Genomic DNA, 20,424 nt, shown 5'->3' with positions numbered 1-20,424 from the left:
AGTTCCACCCGAAGGGATCTGCCGGTCGGCCATAACAGGCCTAACCCCAAGGGCGTCGAGGAGATTTGAACCCCGTGACCTCCCACTGGGAAAGTGCTAGCAACGGGAACTCGACCATTTCAGCTATCGCAAAAGGGGGGAGGGTGGAACACTAGGAGTTCTCGGAGGTCACCCATCCCAGTACTACTCTAGCCCAAACGCGCTTAACTGCGGAGTTCTGATGGGATCCTGTGCATTGACGCTGGTATGATCGCACCCATATTCAACTCTACATATTTACAATTCGATATAAAATTTAAAAATATAAAACCTCTTATATAAACTTTTATGTGAAATAAACTAAAGTCCTTGATATATTGGTTTGCTCATTTGAAATTGCTCATTATATTTTATAATGTCTTGTCTTGTCCTATCTTATCTTGTAAACATTTTGACTTGGTCAAATTACACAAATAAAAATAAGATAAAATAAAATCCATAATGTGAAAACATTTTTACTCACTCATAATAAAATAAAAATAATGTTAAAAAAAATCATGATATTCGCCGTGGATATTGGGGAATGGTATAAGAACCTATTGTATTAACCCATAGTATTCATACGTAATATAGCCTATTTAATGGGGGAAATTAAACCAGCGTGGATCTAAATAACATATTGTGAAGTGGAAAAATTAATTGCGTACCAAGGGATAAGGATTTGCATAAATTTTGGTGGGCAGTACCAAGTAGTAAGTTTGCACATTTAATGGTGGTTAAGTATATTTGTTTACATCTTATTCCTATCAATTTTTTATGCAATTGCTTCCTTAATATGGATGGTAAGTATGTTATTTATGTGAGTACGACTATTTTACAATTAATAATGAAAAGTCATGGCATAAATATCTAAAAATCATGACATAAATTTAGCAATTACATCCATAATGTGAGGAATCACAATTTTGGCATAAATATAGCAATTACATCTATAATTTGAAGAATAACATTATATTGTGAGTTATTCAATTTATTTTTTCAACTATAAAATTTCTTTAGACCAAATAACTTTTTCATGACATTTTTTCTGATTAATTTTAACTAAAATCCAACTTGAATTTAACCCTATAATTTTTTAAAACATTAAATCTATTTATATTTTTAAAAATACATTTTAAAAAACAAAAAATTATATTCTTCCTTAATTTGTGACATTACATTAACCCAAGAAAATTCTATTTCTTCTCAAACTTTTATATATATATATATTATAATACAAGAAGAAAAATACGCTCACAATATTTTACAGGCTCCTTAAAAAAAACGTCCTCGTCAAATTTTCATTGGAGAAACAGAGTTACATTAAAATTCCAATCCTACTTTAACATTTGAAATCCATATTCGATATTTAGGGGAAGGATCATAGAAAGATTTACGACGTGGATCACAAGGGATACCTCTGTGTATGAGGCAGATGAGAATCTAGTGATGGCGTCGCTGCATGTTGACGAGAGAGTAATATGGATTGCCTTCTCCTTTGCCCAACAGATATGAATGACTCCCCTGTTCAATCACTTTCCCGTCTTGAATCACAGCAATCGAATCTGCGTTCTGAATGGTTGTCAGTCGATGAGCTATCACAATGCTCGTTCTCCCCAACCATTATTTTGTCCAGCGCCTCTTGAACGATCTTCTCCGACTGGCTGTCCAATGCGCTTGTTGCCTCGTCCAGCAGTAATATGCTCGGATTCTTTATTATCGCCCTCGCTATCGCAATCCGCTGCTTCTGTCCTCCCGATAATTGAACTCCCCTGTCTCCGCAGTTTGTTTCGTATCCCTCATCCAAAGAGCTGCAAAAATCCAAGTTAATTTCACTGATCTGGTTCAACAAATCATATTCTATTCCACAAATAATATTTCAATTGCAGTTGATTATAAACATTCTGTTTCAATTGAGCGATTGCATTATTACCTGATGAAGTCATGAGCATTTGCAGCCTTTGCAGCTTCGATCATCTCCGCCTCGCTTGCTTTCTCTTTTCCGTAGAGAATGTTGTCTCGAATGCTTCCTCCAAACAGCGTGGGCTCTTGACCTACCAGACCTATGTGATTCCTCAAACTCTTCAAATTGAAGCTCCTGATGTCACTTCCATCTATTTTCACCGATCCTTTTAGGGGATCGTAAAACCTTTCAATTAATCCAATGATGGTCGATTTACCGGATCCGCTTTGTCCTACAAGTGCGATGCTTTTGCCAGCTTTTATCCTTAAGCAGAAGTTCCTGAAGATCATAACATCTGGACGAGCTGGGTAAGCAAAGTCCACGTTTCTCAGGTCCACGCTTCCTTCTATCTTATCCGTTTTCTCACCCTTCTCATCGTCCGGGTTTATCTCGCTCTCTCTGTCCAGGATGCCAAAGACGGATTTGACTGCATCAGAGCCTTTCGCGATGTCGGTGCTCATACTTCCTGCTTCTGCTATCGCTCTTCCAGTGCTCACCAGAATGAAGAAAACTTGGAAAAGGACTTTGGAGCTGACTTGTCGTTTCGCTACAAGGTGTCCCCCATACCAGAAGTCCAGAGCCAAATTAGCTACAGTGATGAATTGTGATGCTCCGAGGGCACATCCTGCAAGCAAAGATTGTTTGATACTGTCTCTGCGAGGTCCTTCTTGAGTCTTTTCGAAGAGACGAAGAATCTTGTCCTGTGAAGAGAATGCACTAATAGTACGATGGTTAGCAACAGCTTCTGCTGCTAGTTGACTGCCTTTATCTTGAGCTTTGAGAGACTTTTGAGACATGGCCTTAAGCAGAACCTTTTTGGTGTAGAAACATAATACTATGACGGGTTGCACTGCAATTATTACAACTGCAAAGCGCCATGATAAAATCAAAGCCATCGTGAAGGATATTATCACGGCGGAAGAAGTTTCTACAAGTAACGATATACGATCTCCAACCAGGGACCTCACCTATAATACAAATAGAACATTCTAACCATCAGAAAACTGTTACACAAATCCCAACATTATTAGAAATATTAAAGCATTTAGGTCAGGTACTTGCCACATTAGCCTCCGTTGCGAGTCTGGAGCAAAGAGCTCCGCTAGAATTCTCGTCCTTGTCGAACCACCCAACCTCGAATGTAAAGATCTTGGATAGCATCCGCTCTCGAATTCTTTTTGTAAGATATTCCCCCATAGCTGCAAAATTGTAATGCTGCAGCACGCTCACTAAGAACGCTATCACTCCCAAGGCCGCAAAAATGGAGGAGTATACTTTGATTTTGGATTTGATTTGGTGATGGTCTTGAAGAAAAAATACAGACATAACTTCCCCAAGGAAAAAGGAATGGACAGGTTGAACTGCTCCGAAAGCTATGGCTCCTGCACAGCCTAATAGAGCATGCTTCCATTCCGGAGTATTTAAAAGAAGCAGTCGACGGAATGAAGGGGCGGGCGGAGGCTTCTGTTCAACTATCAGTTCTCGCTGGACTGATGCAGACATGTTCGAACTCGATCTGCTATAGATGCTAGAGCTCGTTGCTCTCAAAGACTGGTCTAGCACAGTGGAGCATTCGAATCGCTCATCTGGCTCATCTGCCGCGGCCTGTTGCAGCTGAACCAAAGTAGCATATGCTCCGTGGGGTTTATAGATCAGATTTTCATGCGTACCTGTCTCGATCACATGTCCATTTTGAACCACCGCAATCATGTCCGCGTTGCGGATTGTGGAGAGGCGATGAGCGACTATAATTGTTGTGCGTCCGACTGAAGCTTGCTCTAGAGCATCCTGAACAATCTTCTCCGACTCTGCATCTAGAGCACTCGTGGCCTCGTCTAGAAGAAGTAGACGAGGATCCTTGAGCATAACTCTTGCAATAGCTATGCGTTGCTTTTGCCCTCCGGACATCTGGACTCCGCGCTCGCCCACCTGTATTACCCAAATGAAAGGAAATTCAAATCGATTGCACTTGCCAGAAATGGAAGATGAGAAAGAAAAGATAAATTTTACCTGTGTGTCATAACCATCTGGTAGTTGACTGATGAAATTGTGAGCATTGGAAGCTTTGGCAGCAGCAATAACCTGATCCGTGCTGGCTCCATCCTTCCCGAATAGAATGTTCTCCTTGATTGATGTAGCAAAGAGTGCAGGTTCTTGACTTACTAGTCCAATCTGGGAACGGAACCATTTCAATTGTAGCGTTTTAGTGTTCACTCCATCCAACAAAATCTCTCCAGTGAGCGGATCATAGAACCTCTCTATTAACGTCACAACCGTAGACTTGCCTGACCCGCTTCCTCCCACCAACGCAACGGTCTTGCTTGATGGAATAGTGACACAGAAATTGTGAAATATCTTGGACTCTGGTCGAGATGGATATGCAAACTCAACGTTTCTAAATTCAATTTCGCCGCTGACCTCCTGCAATATTTCTCCTTTTGGATTTTCCCAATCAATGATCGGTTCTCTGTCGATCATCTCAAAGATGCGTTTACCAGCAGCACCTGCCTCTGAGAAGTATCCTATATTAGGAAGCGCAGTTCTGAGAGCTCTGCAAACACACCAGTGATTCCAGAAATTGTGATTGAACTTAACAAAATGGATTAAATTTTCCGTTCTTGTATCAATTATAGAAATAACTGAGAAGGAGAGAAATGGATAGGGGGAAAACTTACAAGCCACCCATAAGCATGAGAAATGAAGTGACGTAAATCCTTCCTCCGCTAGCCCCATGATACATAATCAATGTGCTACCATACCAAGCGTTGAAGGCCCAGATACCGAAGGCCGCTCCTGTGCTACCTATTGCCAACCCTTTAACCAGACCTTGTTTAAGGCCAAGCTTTACAGTTAAGTTAAGTGCATCGGAGAACTTGGTCATTGTCCTGTCCTCTCCAACGAAAGCAAAGACTGTCCTAATGGATGAGAGAGCTTGCTCTGCAATATTGCCGCTATATTATAGGCTTCATTCAACTTGCGAGATGTCTCCACCAGAATCCGTCCATACATTAGCCCGGGAATTATCAAAAAGATTACGAATGGAAATGACACTATTGCGAGTCTCCATGTCAAGTAGAATGCCACAAAATAATTGCCGACGAACAAAGACATATTCATGAGGAAGTTAGGTATCTGAGAATGGACAATATTAGCATCAGAATTAGAAAACTCAACGAATTAGATGAGAGGATAAAGTAATTAAGATCATACCTTTTCAGCGAAAACATCCTGTATAATGAGAGTATCATTAATAACGCTGGTAACCACTTCCGATGTGGTGGTGCCTTGGGTGTCGAAGAATCCCTCGTCCTGCCTCAGTACGGCTTTCAAATATTTCAAGCGCATCCGAGACGCCTGCCTTTCGCCGGTCCTCGCCCAACAGAACGCCTCTGATGAGACAAAGGGAAGCAAAGCATTAGTCATAGGTAAGATCATAAGAAAAGCCTTCTCATAAACATTGCACAGTGTGAAAGGAGGAGGAAGATATGATACCTAAAAACGCACAAAAAAAGGCACCGATCGACAAATACGTCACATGTAAGGAATACTGCACAATTAACCAACACCGAGACATTACTCAATATGCGAGATGGGAATTGCGACAAGTTTTGCTGTTTAAAGGAAATGATTATTACCGTGTTGACAGTATGACCGAAATCTCCGCTGAATGCCGAACTAAATTTTCCTATTTCATTCATCAATGTGCTTGTTATAAACAGCGCGATGGGCAAGTTCAGTCCATGTGCAACAGTTCCAACAGTGCCCAATGCCACAAGGCAGAGATCAAATAAATCAGCATATTTAAAGAGTTTCAATATTGAGATATTTGTGTCATTTGCACGAACAGACGTCCTGTCAGTGTTGCTTTCCTCTTCTCGTTCTTCCAGACCTGACATCTCTATTACTTCCGTCGCCATATTCTTCAAGTGCAGGAGGAACACAGGACTTCACGCTTCAATATCTTCTGGCAAATGCCGGGCCACCTATAAATCCCATGTTATAGGGTCATAAATGAACACGACTTTATATGCACACAGTTCGATTTTGCTGAGTCCGAAATCGAAGGGTGGGCTTATACAGCCGCCGTTCATTTATGGCCGGATAGCCTGGGAAATATGGCTCGCCTCTCACTATCCGGGTAAATGGTCACCGCTTTCGTATTTCAAATGACATGCTTCACGTCATATATTAATATTAGGTTGCACTGGCATGATTCACGTCTTATTATTAATATATTCCGTCATATATTATAATAAGAACAGCTGTCAAAAGGAAATCGTGAAAATATTCCGTGTAAGAAATGAGGTATTTAGATATAAGGTATCTTCTAACCTTTAAATAGTGAAACCGAAAGTCTTCGGACAGTAACCTATTAGCGCCTCACGGGGTGAAACATACATTATAGAGTGGCGTTTTAAAAAACAATCGTAATCAGTGGACTTCTTAATGAGTGAAATAACAAACGTAATCCGTGAAGTTCATCTCGAGTGAAACCGTCGTTGAGGCCATCCACATTTAATTTAGTGCGTTTGATTGATTTTTTTGGATAACGATGTGGGTTAATATTTATTTAAATTAAAATTAGTCTTTTTTTAATTTAAAATTGTTGGGAACGGAAGGAATTGTAGGGAAGGGAAGGCTACTTAGAGTATTGTGCATTTGGGAGAAAAAATATTAAGTATTTTCTAAGCTATCTTAGAGTATTGTGTATTTGGGAGAAAAAAATAAGGTATTTTATCATTTAGAATGGTCACATTTAATTTAGTGTGTTTGACTGATTTTTTTGGATAACGATGTGGGTTAATATTTATTTAAATTAAAATTAGTCTTTTTTTAATTTAAAATTGTAGGGAAGGGAAAGCTATTTAGAGTATTGTGTATTTGGGAGAAAAAATATTAAGGTATTTTCGAAGCTATCTTAGAGTATTGTGTATTTGGGAGAAAAAAAATTAAGGTATTTTGATTGGTTTTTGCATTTGCACTAGATATTTTAGTGTGAATAAGTGTAATGGTGATTCAAGTTACAAAGAAACATAGTGTGATTTGATATTTTATTATTTTTTTAAGTCAAGAAAAGTAATTTTAAAATAAAAATTGAGTAAAATAAAATTTAAAATTTGGATGTAAAGGAATTTATTGTAGGTTGTATTTTCTATGAATGCACTTTCCCATTTTCTTATTTCCTGAGGATTTTAGTACCAAGTGAAAGTTACGTGATAGGTCTTGATTTTATAGTTAAACCGATGTGATAGGTGTGGATGATAGAATAAATTATTATGTATGGAAATTGAAGGACAAATGTTTCTGTTAGGGTCCTATAATAAAAGTATTCATAATTTTGAATTGGCTATGGTTAGTCTTGTAATATTGTACATACTTTTGTTTTCTACCAAATGTTTTCCATATTAAAAATTAAAAAATGTAAAGAGGGTATATTCTAAAAGAATAATCAAAGGATAAAAACGAAAAAAGAAAGATAAAAAAAGTGAAAAATATGAACCCCAAACAAAAAACAGATCATGGACATGTACAAATTCAAGTACCGTTGCTTTTACTTTTATGTGCAAAATAATGGTTGTGTGCAACTTGACATAAATGCCACAACCCATGATAGTCAAATAGCTTAATCTTGACTAATTCATCCTTTAAATTTCAGGTTTATAGATAGAGAATAAAGATCTAGCCAAACTGTTTAACCTTGGCAGATCAGTAGTTAGGTAGAGAATAAAAATGTGTTCATAAGCTTAATCTGAGCCAATGGAAGTTATAAAGTTAGAATTAGATAGTTTGCTTGTCAAAAGAAAAGGAAATAGAGGGTATGCTAGCTCAAATGCACCCAATAAAGTGAAGAAAAAATGTTAGGGTAAATAAAAGGTAGGTAGAAGAAAGGTTGCAGATCTACAAGGCTGTTAAATCATAAGCACATTTATTATGCTTAAATCCTATGTTTCAGTGTGCAGGAGCATTTATGAGAGTGAAAGGATGTTCACTAGCTTACTTGATTAACTTCCCCTCATTTCATTTCACCCCCACATACTTATTTACTAATTTCCCCATTATCCCCTCATTTCTTATTAAAATACCATTTTCCCTTCATTTTGACCATTATCCCTTGGTTTCAGATATTTTTCCAGTAATTATCCTCAAAATGTTTTCTCCCTCCCTAAAAACCCCTTTCCCTAGTGTGAAAGCCATTTTTCGTGGAAAAATCACCTCCCCCCTTATTAATTTCTCTATTCTACCTCAAAAACCCATAAAAACCCCTTATCCTCAGTTTTTATTTTCCCCCGCCCCCCACATTATTTAATTAACTTCTCGAGTTATATTTCCCCGACATAAACTTTTTAACCCACCAACTCAGGTGTAGTTAAACAAACCCCGCTACATTAACCCCTGGTCCCACTCCATGAAACCCGCTCATTATATTTCTAATCCCCACCTTATTCATTAATTAATTACAATTTATTGTAATTAACCCCTTGGTCGCTGCAAATACTGACCCCAATGGCGAGCATCCATATCGCGCTCATTCCCTCTCCGACCTTTACCAGCCCAAGAGCACGTGAAATTTGCGGTTTTTCCCGGGCTCGATTCTACTACGTGGCAGCTCTAGGTGAAATCACGTGCTCTCAAGGAAATACTGCATGCCTGCCAAAAGCAGTGCACTGGTCCATAAGACCGCCTCCCCGCCAAAAGCCAAAACCATCCACTATTCATTTATGAATTCCGTGCCAAATTCTAGCAGTTACCGGTTAAAAGGCTGGAGAAGCCCATTTCGAATCTTTTCGCTCGTTTGCACTTTGAATGCCACCCAAGTCTTCCTGTGCCACCTTGAGCCTCTGCAACCGAAATTGACCACCGTTTATCTCCCAAACAAGCTCTGGACACCTAATTCAAGCATCCAGTGCACAACTGAGGCCATCGTACCATCTACAATCACCATTAAAATTAGTTTTCAGCCTAAACAACCAATTTCTAAGTATTTTGAGAAAAAATAGAACGACCCTCTCAATTTGAAAACGTATAGTTAACTCAAACTTTAATTAATGAATTTAATTAATTTTCCCCTAAATTGAAGAGTATTTCCACCTGAATACCCAAACCCCTCTTTTGCAAACTCCAAATTACCCTCTCATTGCACTAGAGTTTTCAAAGCCTCACTGCTACAGCCTATACAAGCCTAATTCACACCTTTCCCCCTAAAAATGGCTTCCCAGACCTCTCTAGATGTGAGGCTTGTGTCAACCCCTCACCTGGACATTGACCATTTGGCACTAAAAGACAGTGATTTCCAAACAAAAGACACTGCTACTGCAACCTGCCTTCTGAAGCTCCATTGCTAGAGTAAGGACAGATTCCTAAACCATGCAGATGGAATCCACCTTTGGGAATCCAATTTACCCAAATATTTATTCCCAGAAGTCCATCCATTCCCTAATATCATACATTTTTGTCATGCCTGCCCACTGAAAGATTTTTCAAGTACTCTTCAATGTTGTTTCACATGTTTTTATATTACCAAGAAGACAAATTCCCTGTAAAGATCCAGAAGTTGGATACTAAGGGAAAAGAGAGATCAGTTGTCTTCTAGACACCCTTGATCCAGAAATGCTCCACAACATTTACATATAAAGACTTCATATATTCATTTCTCTACCCAGTCATGAACATGTTGACCAATAACACTCAACCTAGAATTAGCCAAGAAGTCAAGAGGGTGTTACAGTTGGGTAAGAACATCAAGGTGGGAGACTGGTACTTGTACCAAAACCACACTGAAATCAAGGTTTATGGCTACCAATTAATTCCTTATAAGTTGCCCAAATACCTCCCTATCAGGATATTTACACTTAAGTATTTTAGACAAATCATCAACTTTGATAAGGTCCACTTCTTATCTGTTAGGAAGAAGACCCAGTTTAAGATGAAAAACCAATCGGGCCCATTCATTTGCAAAAACAGAGAGGCTGGACTAGAGGCTGACAAGATATTACAACAGATGAAATTCAGCAACAGCTTCATGTGCCAGTATGACCCTCATGGGGTCATAAACAAGCTAAGACTTGGGGTCAAATTGGGGACTTACATCCATCACCCAAGACCTGACATTGAATAGTTTTCCAACCAATCTGAGCGGTTGGAAAATACATTGATTGATATGGATATCATAGTTGTGGATGTGGAGAACGCACTCATTTATCTAGAAAATAAATTTGACCAGAGTTCTTTCCTGTAGGTTCCACAACTACGCGAACCAATGAATATTCATCTTGTATTATAGACCCTAGCCAATGAGGAGAATAATCCAAAGAGGAATAGGTAAGAGGCATCTAGTTCTGCCATGGAGACTACATATGAGCTGTTTAAACTCAGAAAAAAGCCCAAATTGAATCCTATGTCTGAACAGGAGGAAAACATTGAATCGGTGGAAATAACTGACACTCAAAACAATGGGGCAGAGGATCAAAGACACAACTGCTTCAAGTGAAATAGAGCAACCATCAACCTCCAACACTCAAATGATTGAGAGACAACAAAGTGTTGAGGTTTCTTCCTTTGTGAGGCCAACTGACGGAGAAAAGGACATCAAACATAGGTACAAAGAAATAAAGATGAGGAATGAGAAGTTCAAGGTAGATACATATGCCCAATACTTCAAACATACACCAGCCAACCAGAGTAGGTTGATGTTAGCCTTGACATCAAAGAAGGAAAGATGCAGGTATCATTTTGCAGCCCACTGTTCAGTAACCAAAGGCCTTGGCTGACTATAAGAAGACTGATTTTGAGGTGTTGGCCAGGGATGTTCATCCCATTGATCAGATAGAGTTCCACAAGTAGATTGGAGAGATGATTTACTCCACCCTGATAGGAAAAGCCATGGCTTCACACAAGTTGCATGATTCACTACATAATGTAACAACCCAATATAAATTGGAGAAGGCCTCTCACGGGCCAAGGAAAACAAGATCAAGTCATTGGAGGAGTTGGTCATTGAACCGGGTCATGATCCAAGTGACATTAAAGCTACTGAGAAATTGATAAAAAGAAAGAATGAGGATATAGCAGCCCTTAAGGAACAACTTAAGCTACCTCATTTACAACACCCACAAACAAAGGAGGTCCTAGAGAGCCAAACCAATCATGAAAAGATGATCGACCTAGTGCTACAACTGAATGATCAGTTAAAGGAGATGGAGAAAGAATTGGATAACTTGATTCAACTAAAGGAAGCTAGTCTTGATGATGCTCCTCCAACTGTTATCCCAACAGTTACCACTGTTGTACCTTCTACTTTGGCAGCATCCTTGGCTCCCACAACTCCAATGGCCATAACACTACCAGTATCTACACCAACTACATCAGCAACAGGGTCTACAGGTGATGAGGCAAACAGGTTGGTCAAAGAAATGGAAGAAATGTCCATTCAGACCACTGAGATGAACAGGCTTAAGGAAAAAGTGACTAGCCTGGAAACAGATTACAAACTTGCCCAAATCATGCACAAAGAAGAACAATAGAAGTCTACAAGGATGAATGAATCAATCAAAAGCCTGGAGAAGGAACTGAAATTGAATGAACCTCTAGGTCAGGCTAAGGAGCAACTGTGGGCCAATATCATTGACTCTGTCAATGATATTTGGCCATCTATCCAAGTTATTTTTGAACAGATTGATTTAATAAAGCAGGCTATAGAAGCCATTCAAAGAGTCAAAGAAGAACTTGGAGACATGCCAAAGGAAGCTACAAGGATCATTCACTTGCTCAACTCCAAGAACAAGTATGAGTTGTAGGAATCAGAGATACTTAACAGAAAATGTACAATTTTAGAAGCTAAAAGAGTCCTCATCAAGAGGAATTTGATGTTGAACCTAGAGGATAAGTGCCAAACCATGCAATTGGCCATTGACAGATTCATGGTGAAGTTCGAAATTTTGAGGCAAGAGGGTTTACCAAATCCCTTGGTTACAAATGATAATCTAATGAGACAGGAGGACAATAACAAAAAAATTCAAGAAGTGGCCAAAGATTAGGTGAATACTTCATCCATGAAGGGCATACCTATTGGCAAAGTATTATATCAAACTTCTGGGAATTTGTTTTACCTCCAGCATGAGATAAAACACCTTTTTGTCAATAAACCTACTTTTTCCAAATATGTAGAGGCATATGAGATCTACAAGAATATGCTCAACATCCAATTACCAAATGCCGAGACATGGGAAAAACTAAATGATTTACTGTAGAAATACACTATAAAGATATAAAATGTACAGTAAAAAGTAAAAGGGCATACTAAAAGGATATTTGTAGGTCAGTCAGGTCAAACTGTATCAGGTGAAAGTGTATTAGTTGAAATATCAGAGTGAATAGAGCATCCAACGTGAAAACCAAACAGCTAAGCAAATTAAAATGCAAAATATCAAATCCAACAGAACCTAAATAACGGGGACAACAAGTAGCAGTTTAATAGCTCTCTATCTTCTTACATGAAGATATTTCTTTCTCGTAGATTAGTTCCCATGACAGTTTGGGATATTTTGTAGATTATTTTTTGTATAAATACTTCATAATTCGAAGTATTGAGTGTGGATTGCTATGCATTTGTAGAGTTATTTTGATCTTAAACCTAAGGGTTATTGTACCAATTTTCATGTCAACGGACTGGAGCAAGTAATAAAAAGATTGCATTACTTGATTCATGAGATGAGCTATTATAGTGAAGTATCTTCTTTGTCTGATTTTGTTACTTTTTTATGTGTTTCATAAACTTAAATGTTATCTAAATTTGAATGAATTAACCAGAAATTTAACTCTTAATTTGTTTAAGTACACTCTTTTTTGCACAGTTAATCATTCATATGTTTTCCTCTGATATCCAGATTTGAGAACCCTTAATTTCTCTCCCATCTCGGTTGACCTCTTTCATTTCTCTTCATAATCCGGTCTAAGGAACCCTTAATTTCTCCCTGGATCCGACTGGAAACCATTTCACCATCAAGCCTTTGAGATCTATACTAACTCCTCTATCTTGCCCTGTAGACACTGTTTTTAGAACTTGATCCAGTCTTGCTTGTTTGGCATTTGACCCCATAGCCCAATGGTAAAAGCAAACCTTTGTTCATCTAAGTAAGTGATCCCACCACCCAAATTCAAATCAAAACCCAAGTACAACAATAACTAGCCTAAAATCAAATAACTAAACAAAGTTAAATAAAAAAGAGAGAGCCCTCTCTGAGATTAGGAAGGCTAGATCCTGATCTCCAAAGTTGGTTTGTGGTTACCTCTGAACATTTCTTTATTCAATAACTTCTAGAGAAATTTTGGAGTGATAACATAATTGGCGACCATACTGGGGACTTCAATCCTCAGTCAAATAAAACTTTAAGGAAACCTTAAATTTCATATTGAGCCCATTAAGGTCATTTTTAGAATGTGTTCTTGAAAAGTTTCGTAAAAAATGATAAAAAGGTTAAAATTCTTACTCCCAAGAAGACTCACTATACTAGGGAAAATCCAGATCCAAACCCTTCTACAATAGTTGATGATCCAGATAGAATTTTAAGAAAACAAAAAAGGGTAGAAACTCAAATAGGTAGTAGCCAATTAGTCAAAGAAAATACACTCTGTAAGGAGTTGTCAATTTTAGAGGAAATTCCATTTGATTTGTCATTTGACCTCTCATTGTTTAGAACTAAATTAGATAATGCAATTCATGAAACTGCGTTAGACCCTAATTTTATTCAATTCATTGAATAAAAAAGGTTCCTATCCATCCAAATTTAAATAAACTTGTCTTTGACACTTGTGACAAGTTATAAGCTTTAACCTCTACATTGATAAGCCATATAGATGATGCTTACCTTCAACAATCTGTTGAACTAGCTACCCTTACTACTGTTACCTCTGAAATTTCTGTACAATCTTCAAATACTATAAATACACCTACATTTACTACCACCTCACCAATAATATCCACCACAGTCCATTCCCCTAAACCAGTTATTCATCAGCCAAACACCTCATCCTCATCTAGTTCATCTCCATCCATTTCAAGCCCTTCCTCAAGTACCAACACTTTATCCCCTAGTCAAGCCAAAATCCAAGCCATGGCAGACCGATATGCACCTCTAGTTTTACCTACACAACTCCATGCCATGACCCAAGATTATCAAAGAAAAATCTTTTTGTTTGATGCTACTGGTCAATGTATTGCCCAACAACATGTGAACAAAATGACTGACTATTTTGAGTTGCATGAGATAGATGAATCTGATGTCCAAATGAGGTTGTTTGCCCAAACATTAACTGGGGATGTTAAGAAATGGTTCAAGGCTTTACCAGCTAATCATATTGCAGATTTAGCTACCTTCCATAGATTATGCAGTGATAGATGAGCTAGAGAAGAACCCTCTGCAAATACTTTCTGAATATGATAACATTAGAAGAGCTCCTAATGAGTCAGTTCAGGATTATTGTACTAGGTTCAATAACATCTATAATGCAATCCCTACTAATATTAAGCCTCCACCTGACTTAGCAGTAATAAAATTCCCTGATGGTTTTGACACTGACATGTCATACCAATTAAGGGAAAGAAACCCTTAAACATTGGAACAAACACAAAGTAATGTTGTTAGTGTAGAGGCTAACATATTAGCCAAGAAAGTTGGAATGAGAAACGGAAAGAGAGTTGTCATTAAAGTGGAAACTTCCACTTCTGATGGTAAAATAGATAGTTTGGAAAAGAGTGTAGAGAGAATAATGGATAGATTAGAAAACATGGAAATAAAAACTCAGTGGGAGAACCAACAGCCACCCGCAATAAGAAACCCCAACTTTAGGAAGAATCCTAACATTGGAAAGAATGAAATACCATATCAGCAAATTAGACCTTCCTTTCATAAAAACTATGCTGAGGGTTCACAAAGCCATGAAGGAGAAGATGACACCCAGATAAAATTATTAGGAATAAAAAATGAAGATGTTGTTTTTCTTACTCAAGAAGAACAGGAATTGTATATGCTGCAACAATTGTAATTATAATCTGGGGAATCCTTCGACTTTAAACAGGGATATGAATCTACCATATATGAGGTTCACAAATAGTATAGCTTAAGAATTAAAAATAATAATGAAGCTCCCACTAAAAGATCAATCCAAACCCAAACTAAAAAGATAACAGAATCTCTTGTAACTAAAATTTTACAAATACTTCCTAGGGGAACACATGAGACTTCTAGCAAAAAAAATTTAGATATAACTTCATCCGAAACTCAAACTAAAATAGTCACTCAAAACATTCCAAATAGGAGTAATCAACACAAAACTGCTGAAACACAGACTGAATTACGTAGTACTGAAAAACGAGATAAAAACACACAAACTACATTTGTTAAGGAAGATATCATCCAAACAAGCAAAGCTCAACTCCTTTTCAACCTCAAGACTGAAATAGCAAAATTAAAGATATCAGTTCCTTTGACTGAACTAGTAAAAACTGAATCCAATAGATCACATATAACTAAAACTTTAAATATAGGAGAGAGAGAAAATGCTGTCAATTTGAATGATGATCAACCTAAATTATTGTTTGGCCCTTAGGTGAATGGTACTCATCAACAATGGGGAATTCCTCCTTTCTGCATTAGCCTAAAGATTCATGACAAAATATTACATAATGCAATGCTAGACTCAGGGGCATACCATGACTTGATGCCAAAAGCAATCATGGAGAGACTAAACTTAGATATCACTCGACCATATAAGGACCTATTTTCCTTTGACTCTATCCAATGCCCAACAAAGAGTATTGTAATGGACATAGTAGTTGCAAACATCCCACCCACATATGGAATGTTGTTATCTCACTCTTGGGGAGAAAAATTGCAAGGATCCTTGCAATTAGATATGTCATATGCCACCATATCTGTTTTTGGTCAACAAAGGAAACTATATAGAGAGACCTTGATGAAATACATGGTGATGAGTGCAAAAAAACCACAGAATTTCCCTATATACTCCATGCATTCTGATATGTACTCTTTCATCTTGTACAATTCAGACCATGAAAAAAAGGAAGTCACAATTGTAGAACAGAAATACAAAAGAGCTGACAGTGAAAAAAATTTCATCAGTCCCTATGGCATCTAGATTTTTGATGGATCTGTGAATAGGTTAGGGGCAGGTGTAGGAGTGTGGATCCACAACGTGGGGAATAATCATTCTGAAGATCATGCATTCAGCTTAAACTTTAAATGCACAAATAACATGGCAGAATATGAAGCTATAATCTTACGATTACAAATGGTTAGAATACTTGGAGCTAGGAGAGTTTTTATAATGGGAGACTCAGAATTGATTATTACAGAAATTAATGGTGAATACTTTGTAAACAATCCTAGACCGAGTCAATATAGAGAGACTGTCCTAGATTTGATCAAAGACCTTCTAGAAACAAATTTTGCTACCATTCCTAGAAAATAGAATATGCAAGCCCACAGTCTCGCCACTTTTGCTAGTACCTACAAATTTCCCTTTCAACCCAAGCATTAGTACACTATAGAAGTGAGACATAAGTCTGTCATACCAAACAATTTGAAGTATTGGTATATTTCTCATAGGATTCCCAAATTTATGACTTCATGACTGTTGAAGGTGAGTTTCAGAATTGTAATATAGATACACACTATACAGTAGATAATGACATAGATAGTGGGATAGATGTAAATATTTTAGATATACCTAAAGCCACTAATTTCACTAAATTAGAAGTAGATAACTTAGAAAATGTAGAAATAGAAGAAATAATGAATGATGATCCTAAAATTCTTAATCTTAAAAAAAATAAAATTCCTAAGGGTTTGGTCCCATTAGAAGATTTGTTTGACTCAAATGATGTAGCTAGGAAACCAAAAATGGAACCTTTAAGAGAATATATATAAGAATGTAATATAGGAACCAAGGAAAAACCAAAGCTCATTAAAATATCAAAAGCCTTACCTCCAGAGGAAAAGGTTAAATACATAAATCTGTTTAAAGAATTTCAAGATGTTTTTTGCCTGGAGTTATGAAGACTTGAAGTCTTATGACACCAGCATAATTCAACACAAGATACCTATCAAAGAGGATCATAAACCTTTTAAACATAAAATTAGGAGTATTAATCTAGTTCTTATGCCATCTATTGAGAAGGAAGTTAAAAGAATGTATGTTGCCCAAATTATATCTCTCATTAGATATTCAGATTGGGTTTCAAACTTAAGCACTACTAAGAAGAAAACTAGAGAAATCAAACTTTGTTTTGATTTCAGAAATTTAAACAAGGTTTCATTAAAAGAAAACTATCCTTTACCAAAAATGGACCATATCCTTCAGAGGGTAGTAGGCTCATCCAGAATTTCATTGCTTGATGGATTTTCTAGATATAACCAGATCTTAGTTCAACTAGAGGACCAAGCCAAAATTGCGTTTACTACTCCTTCGGTACCTTCATGTATTTGAAAATGCCTTTTGGATTAATGATTCTAGGAGAAACATTTAAAAGAGCTATGGATATAGCTTTTTCCAAGGAGATCTGTGTCTTCTTAATGGTTTACCAAGATGACATCACAGTCTTTTCTAAATCTAATAATGGGCACCTAGATCTCCTAAGAAGAGTTTTCATTAAATGTAGAAAATTTGGTGTTTCCTTAAATCCCAAGAAGACACTCTTTGGTCTAGAAGAAGGTAAATTGTTGGGACATATAATATGCAAACACAAAATTAGAATAGATCCTGCTAGAATAGAGGTAATCTTGACCATCACCCATCCTAGAAACATCAAAGAATTTCAAATTTAGCAGAACTAATTAGAGAGCTAAATAACATGTTAAGAAAATATTCAGCACTTAAATGGACAGTGGAGGCAAAATAGTCCTTTGAAGCCATCAAGGAAGCCCTTACCAAAACTCCAATCCTTATAAGTCCTGATTTTCAGAAAGATTTTTTAATTTTTCTTTTGCTTCAAAACACGCTATTGCAGCAATCTTGTTACAAAAGAATGACCAGGGATATGAAAAACCAATTTCATTTTTCATTAATCCTTAAGAGATGCCACCCTCAAATACAAAATTATGGAAAAATAAGCATTGGCTTTAGTAAACGCTATTAAAGACTTCAGAGTTTACATTTTGTATTTTGACATCATTTCTTATGTTCCAAATTCAGTAGTTAAGGAAATTTTAACACAAAATGGGACAGAAGGAAAAAGAGGAAAATGGATTGCCACTATTTTGGAATATGACATAGAAATAAAGCCTACTAAACTTATCAAAGTCCAAGGTTTAGCCAAACTCATGGTTGAATCAAACTATCAGGCCCTAGATATAAATTTCATTGGTGCCCTTGATGATCAGGAAGAGATGGCAAATCCATAGATTAGTGAACCTTTTACTAATTCACCATGGTATGTAGATATCATATTTGTATTACTGAACTTACAAGCTCCTCTTGGTTTAACAATAACTAAAGCTAGATTTTTGAAAATGAAGTCATTGAAATACTATATCATAGATAATGCTTTGTTTTGGAAATACAATGGTCGTATTCTATTAAATTTTTTACTCAAAGATGAAGCTGATAAAATTATGGAAGAATTTCATGCTAGAGATTGTGGAGGACTCTTGTATTGGAAAACTACTGCTGACAAAGTCCTGAGGGCTGGTTTTTACTGGCCCACCCTTTTTGCAGATGTTAAGAAACATGTGACCTCCTATCTCAAGTGTCATATATTTGAGGGAAAGAGAAAGCTTTTACCTTTACCTCTGAAACCAATATCCACAGAAATGCCATTTCAACAATGGGGTTTAGACTTCCTTGGAGAAATACACCCAGCCTTGTCAACTAAACATAAATGGATTTTGATGCCACTAATTACTTCACCAAATGGATAGAAGCCATACCTTCTAGACAAGCCATAGACTCTGCCATTATCTCATTCTTAGAAAACAATATCCTGTCAAGATTTGGATGCCTCCAAAAGCTCATTACTGATAATGCAGTTGCTTTTAAATCCAAGAAAATGGTAGAATTTTGTAACAAATACCACATCACCCTTGGCCACTCCACTGCCTATTACCCTCAAGGTAATGGACTTGCAGAATTCTCTAACAAAAGAATTGTCAATATAATTAAGAAAGTACTAGAAGATAACAAAAATACATGGAACAAAAAGTTAGCTAATGCCTTATGGGCAGATAGACTAACTACTAAAAAGTCTATTGGTACATCTCCTTATCAGTTGGTACATTGAATGGATGCTATTTTTCCATCCTCTTTGGGAGTGCTAGTGATGAAGATCATCCAGGAGTTGCAGGTAGAACCAAATGATATCCAGAGAAGGATAGAGTAGACCATACACTTGCAACAAACCACAGAAGAAGTCTATATTAAATCACAAGTAATCCAGGACAAAATGAAAAAGATTTTTGAAAAAAAGACCAAAGCTGATGATTTTTACATAGGTGATAAAGTTCTTAAGTGGGATTCAAGAAGAGAAGATAAGGGCCAACATGTCAAATTTGACTTCTTATGGCAAGGCCCTTATGTCATTTATGGTTACAGGGGTAACAATGCATTTTTCTTGAGAGAGATAGATGGATCAGATCTACCAGGAGGACATGCCAATGGTAGAATGTTGAAGCATTACTTATCCACAAATTAACAATAGTTCACTTTACTTTGATCATTGTACATAACATTGCAGAGATTAGATTGGATTGGATGGTGATCTTTTGAAGTTGAAGCCCAAAGAGAAGGCCCCGAGCTTTGAAGGTTTCACCATCATAAGTATGAATTAAGAAGAATCACATAAGAATAGTTTATGTAACTTCAGTCACATTTTCAGAGGCTACTGGTCTCAAATTTCTTGACATTTCACCAGGAAATGCCATCCCCATGTGGAGCCATTGTTAAGGTCCTATAATAATAGGATTCATAATTTTGAATTGGCTATGGTTAGTCTTGTAATATTGTACATACTTTTTCTTTCTGCAAAATGTTTTCCATATTAAAAATTAAAAAATTTAAAGAAGCTATGTCCTAAAAGAATAATCAAAGGACCAAAATGAAAAAGAAAAGATAAAAAAAGTGAAAAATATGAACCCCAAACAAAAAATAGATCATGAAAGTGTGCAAATTCAAGTGCCACTTCTTTTACTTTTATGTGAAAAATAATGGTTGTGTGAAACTAGTCATAAATGCCACAACCCATGATAGTCAAATAGCTTAATCCTGACTCATTCATGCTTTAAATTTCATGTTTATAGATAGGGAATAAAGATCTAGCCAAACTATTTAACCTTGGCAAATCAGTTGTTAGGTAGAGAATAAAAATGTTCTCCTCAGCTTAATCTGAGCCATTGGAAGTTATAAAGTTAGAATTAGATAGTTTTCTTGTCAAA

General features: G+C 36.9%; 2 pseudogenes; both read right to left on the bottom strand.

The window, feature by feature from the left end:
- Positions 1-140: 140 nt before the first annotated feature.
- On the bottom strand, positions 141-258 carry LOC149207119 (5S ribosomal RNA; annotated as a pseudogene).
- Positions 259-1,461: 1,203 nt separating this feature from the next.
- Positions 1,462-5,898, bottom strand: LOC149207118 (ABC transporter B family member 15-like; annotated as a pseudogene).
- Positions 5,899-20,424: the final 14,526 nt, after the last annotated feature.

The sequence above is a fragment of the Pinus tabuliformis genome, chromosome 1_2, assembly GCF_031772625.1.
Source record: "Pinus tabuliformis cultivar Carrire ecotype Pingquan chromosome 1_2, CPIR1, whole genome shotgun sequence".
Lineage (NCBI taxonomy): Eukaryota > Viridiplantae > Streptophyta > Pinopsida > Pinales > Pinaceae > Pinus > Pinus tabuliformis.
The sequence above is the reverse complement of the archived record's forward strand: the minus strand, read 5'-3'. Positions and strand labels throughout refer to the sequence as shown.